This window comes from Ranitomeya variabilis, chromosome 2 (assembly GCF_051348905.1).
Source record: "Ranitomeya variabilis isolate aRanVar5 chromosome 2, aRanVar5.hap1, whole genome shotgun sequence".
Classification (NCBI taxonomy): Eukaryota; Metazoa; Chordata; class Amphibia; order Anura; family Dendrobatidae; genus Ranitomeya; species Ranitomeya variabilis.
Genome location: NC_135233.1, coordinates 7,447,486 through 7,453,479, shown reverse-complemented (window position 1 = coordinate 7,453,479; position 5,994 = coordinate 7,447,486).

Sequence of the window (5,994 nt, the reverse complement as noted above, 5' to 3'; positions counted from 1 at the left end):
GTGATCAGGATTGTGCTCCGTGACTACAAACAGTGTCAGGTCGGCACGTTATACTGATTACACTGATACCTGTGACCAGGATTGTGCTTAGTGACTACAGACAGTGTCAGGTCGGTGCCGTTATACTGATTACACTGATACCTGTGATCAGGATTGTGCTCAGTGACTACAGACAGTGTCAGGTCGGTACCGTTATACTGATTACACTGATACCTGTGATCAGGATTGTGCTCCGTGACTACAAACAGTGTCAGGTCGGCACGTTATACTGATTACACTGATACCTGTGACCAGGATTGTGCTTAGTGACTACAGACAGTGTCAGGTCGGTGCCGTTATACTGATTACACTGATACCTGTGATCAGGATTGTGCTCAGTGACTACAGACAGTGTCAGGTCGGTACCGTTATACTGATTACACTGATACCTGTGATCAGGATTGTGCTCCGTGACTACAAACAGTGTCAGGTCGGCACGTTATACTGATTACACTGATACCTGTGACCAGGATTGTGCTTAGTGACTACAGACAGTGTCAGGTCGGTGCTGTTATACTGATTACACTGATACCTGTGATCAGGATTGTGCTCAGTGACTACAGACAGTGTCAGGTTGGTGCAGTTATACTGATTACACTGATACCTGTGATCAGGATTGTGCTCAGTGACTACAGACAGTGTCAGGTCAGTGCCGTTATACTGATTACACTGATACCTGTGATCAGGATTGTGCTCAGTGACTACAAACAGTGTCAGGTCGGCACGTTATACTGATTACACTGATACCTGTGACCAGGATTGTGCTTAGTGACTACAGACAGTGTCAGGTCGGTGCCGTTATACTGATTACACTGATACCTGTGATCAGGATTGTGCTCAGTGACTACAGACAGTGTCAGGTCGGTACCGTTATACTGATTACACTGATACCTGTGATCAGGATTGTGCTCCGTGACTACAAACAGTGTCAGGTCGGCACGTTATACTGATTACACTGATACCTGTGACCAGGATTGTGCTTAGTGACTACAGACAGTGTCAGGTCGGTGCTGTTATACTGATTACACTGATACCTGTGATCAGGATTGTGCTCAGTGACTACAGACAGTGTCAGGTTGGTGCAGTTATACTGATTACACTGATACCTGTGATCAGGATTGTGCTCAGTGACTACAGACAGTGTCAGGTCAGTGCCGTTATACTGATTACACTGATACCTGTGATCAGGATTGTGCTCAGTGACTACAAACAGTGTCAGGTCGGCACGTTATACTGATTACACTGATACCTGTGACCAGGATTGTGCTTAGTGACTACAGACAGTGTCAGGTCGGTGCCGTTATACTGATTACACTGATACCTGTGATCAGGATTGTGCTCAGTGACTACAGACAGTGTCAGGTTGGTGCAGTTATACTGATTACACTGATACCTGTGATCAGGATTGTGCTCAGTGACTACAGACAGTGTCAGGTCAGTACTGTTATACTGATTACACTGATACCTGTGATCAGGATTGTGCTCAGTGACTACAAACAGTGTCAGGTCGGCACGTTATACTGATTACACTGATACCTGTGACCAGGATTGTGCTTAGTGACTACAGACAGTGTCAGGTCGGTGCCGTTATACTGATTACACTGATACCTGTGATCAGGATTGTGCTCAGTGACTACAGGCAGTGTCAGGTCGGCGCCGTTATACTGATTACACTGATACCTGTGATCAGGATTGTGCTCAGTGACTACAGACAGTGTCAGGTTGGTGCTGTTATACTGATTACACCGATATCTGTGATCAGGATTGTGCTCAGTGACTACAGACAGTGTCAGGTCGGTGCTGTTATACTGATTACACTGATGCCTGTGATCAGGATTGTGCTCAGTGACTACAGACAGTGTCAGATCGGTGCTGTTATACTGATTACACTGATATCTGTGATTAGGATTGTGCTCAGTGACTACAGACATTGTCAGGTCGGTGCCGTTATACTGATTACACTGATACCTGTGATCAGGATTGTGCTCAGTGACTACAGACAGTGTCAGGTCGGTACCGTTATACTGATTACACTGATACCTGTGATCAGGATTGTGCTCCGTGACTACAAACAGTGTCAGGTCGGCACGTTATACTGATTACACTGATACCTGTGACCAGGATTGTGCTTAGTGACTACAGACAGTGTCAGGTCGGTGCCGTTATACTGATTACACTGATACCTGTGATCAGGATTGTGCTCAGTGACTACAGACAGTGTCAGGTTGGTGCAGTTATACTGATTACACTGATACCTGTGATCAGGATTGTGCTCAGTGACTACAGACAGTGTCAGGTCAGTACTGTTATACTGATTACACTGATACCTGTGATCAGGATTGTGCTCAGTGACTACAAACAGTGTCAGGTCGGCACGTTATACTGATTACACTGATACCTGTGACCAGGATTGTGCTTAGTGACTACAGACAGTGTCAGGTCGGTGCCGTTATACTGATTACACTGATACCTGTGATCAGGATTGTGCTCAGTGACTACAAACAGTGTCAGGTCGGCACGTTATACTGATTACACTGATACCTGTGACCAGGATTGTGCTTAGTGACTACAGACAGTGTCAGGTCGGTGCCGTTATACTGATTACACTGATACCTGTGATCAGGATTGTGCTCAGTGACTACAGACAGTGTCAGGTTGGTGCAGTTATACTGATTACACTGATACCTGTGATCAGGATTGTGCTCAGTGACTACAGACAGTGTCAGGTCAGTACTGTTATACTGATTACACTGATACCTGTGATCAGGATTGTGCTCAGTGACTACAAACAGTGTCAGGTCGGCACGTTATACTGATTACACTGATACCTGTGACCAGGATTGTGCTTAGTGACTACAGACAGTGTCAGGTCGGTGCCGTTATACTGATTACACTGATACCTGTGATCAGGATTGTGCTCAGTGACTACAAACAGTGTCAGGTCGGCACGTTATACTGATTACACTGATACCTGTGACCAGGATTGTGCTTAGTGACTACAGACAGTGTCAGGTTGGTGCAGTTATACTGATTACACTGATACCTGTGATCAGGATTGTGCTCAGTGACTACAGACAGTGTCAGGTCAGTACTGTTATACTGATTACACTGATACCTGTGATCAGGATTGTGCTCAGTGACTACAAACAGTGTCAGGTCGGCACGTTATACTGATTACACTGATACCTGTGACCAGGATTGTGCTTAGTGACTACAGACAGTGTCAGGTCGGTGCCGTTATACTGATTACACTGATACCTGTGATCAGGATTGTGCTCAGTGACTACAGGCAGTGTCAGGTCGGCGCCGTTATACTGATTACACTGATACCTGTGATCAGGATTGTGCTCAGTGACTACAGACAGTGTCAGGTTGGTGCAGTTATACTGATTACACTGATACCTGTGATCAGGATTGTGCTCAGTGACTACAGACAGTGTCAGGTTGGTGCTGTTATACTGATTACACCGATATCTGTGATCAGGATTGTGCTCAGTGACTACAGACAGTGTCAGGTCGGTGCTGTTATACTGATTACACTGATGCCTGTGATCAGGATTGTGCTCAGTGACTACAGACAGTGTCAGATCGGTGCTGTTATACTGATTACACTGATATCTGTGATTAGGATTGTGCTCAGTGACTACAGACATTGTCAGGTCGGTGCCGTTATACTGATTACACTGATACCTGTGATCAGGATTGTGCTCAGTGACTACAGACAGTGTCAGGTCGGTGCCGTTATACTGATTACACTGGTACCTGTGATCAGGATTGTGCTCAGTGACTACAGACAGTGTCAGGTCGGTGCCGTTATACTGATTACACTGATACCTGTGATCAGGAGATTGTGCTCAGTGACTACAGGCAGTGTCAGGTCGGTGCCGTTATACTGATTGCACTGATACCTGTGATCAGGATTGTGCTCAGTGACTACAGACAGTGTCAGGTCGGTGCCGTTATGCTGATTACACTGATACCTGTGATCAGGATTGTGCTCAGTGACTACAGACAGTGTCAGATCGGCGCCGTTATACTGATTACACTGATAACTGTGATCAGGATTGTGCTCAGTGACTACAGACAGTGTCAGGTCGGGACCGTTATACTGATTACACTGATACCTGTGATCAGGATTGTGCTCAGTGACTACAGACAGTGTCAGGTCGGTGCCGTTATACTGATTACACTGATACCTGTGATCAGGAGATTGTGCTCAGTGACTACAGGCAGTGTCAGGTCGGTGCCGTTATACTGATTGCACTGATACCTGTGATCAGGATTGTGCTCAGTGACTACAGACAGTGTCAGGTCGGTGCCGTTATGCTGATTACACTGATACCTGTGATCAGGATTGTGCTCAGTGACTACAGACAGTGTCAGATCGGCGCCGTTATACTGATTACACTGATAACTGTGATCAGGATTGTGCTCAGTGACTACAGACAGTGTCAGGTCGGGACCGTTATACTGATTACACTGATACCTGTGATCAGGATTGTGCTCAGTGACTACAGTGTCAGGTCAGTGCTGTTATACTGATTACACTGATACCTGTGATCAGGATTGTGCTCAGTGACTACAGACCGTGTCAGGTCGGTGACGTTATACTGATTACACTGATTCCTGTGATCAGGATTGTGCTCAGTGACTACAGACAGTGTCAGGTCGGTGCCGTTATACCGATTACACTGATACCTGTGATCAGGATTGTGCTCAGTGACTACAGACAGTGTCAGGTCAGTGCTGTTATACTGATTACACTGATACCTGTGATCAGGATTGTGCTCAGTGACTACAGGCAGTGTCACATCGGTGCAGTTATACTGATTACACTGATACCTGTGATCAGGATTGTGCTCAGTGACTACAGACAGTGTCAGATCGGCGCCGTTATACTGATTACACTGATACCTGTGATCAGGATTGTGCTCAGTGACTACAGACAGTGTCAGGTCAGTGCCGTTATACTGATTACACTGATACCTGTGATCAGGATTGTGCTCAGTGACTACAGACAGTGTCAGGTCGGTGCCGTTATACTGATTACACTGATACCTGTGATCAGGATTGTGCTCAGTGACTACAGTGTCAGGTCGGTGCCATTATACTGATTACACTGATACCTGTGATCAGGATTGTGCTCAGTGACTACAGTGTCAGGTCAGTGCCGTTATACTGATTACACTGATACCTGTGATCAGGATTGTGCTCAGTGACTACAGACAGTGTCAGGTCGGAGCCGTTATACTGATTACACTGATACCTGTGATCAGGATTGTGCTCAGTGACTACAGACAGTGTCAGGTTGGTGCCGTTATACTGATTACACTGATACCTGTGATCAGGATTGTGCTCAGTGACTACAGACAGTGTCAGGTCGGTGCCGTTATACTGATTACACTGATTCCTGTGATAAGGATCGTGCTCAGTGACTACAGACAGTGTCAGGTCGGTGCTGTTATACTGATTACACTGATACCTGTGATCAGGATTGTGCTCAGTGACTACAGACAGTGTCAGGTCGGTGCCATTATACTGATTACACTGATACCTGTGATCAGGATTGTGCTCAGTGACTACAGTGTCAGGTCGGTGCCGTTATACCGATTACACTGATACCTGTGATCAGGATTGTGCTCAGTGACTACAGACAGTGCCAGGTCGGTGCTGTTATACTGATTACACTGATACCTGTGATCAGGATTGTGCTCAGTGACTACACACAGTGTCAGGTCGGTGCCGTTATACTGATTACACTGATACCTGTGATCAGGATTGTGCTCAGTGACTACAGACAGTGTCAGGTCAGTGCCGTTATACTGATTACACTGATACCTGTGATCAGGATTGTGCTCAGTGACTACAGACAGTGTCAGGTCAGTGCCGTTATACTGATTACACTGATACCTGTGATCAGGATTGTGCTCAGTGACTACAGTGTCAGGTCGGTGC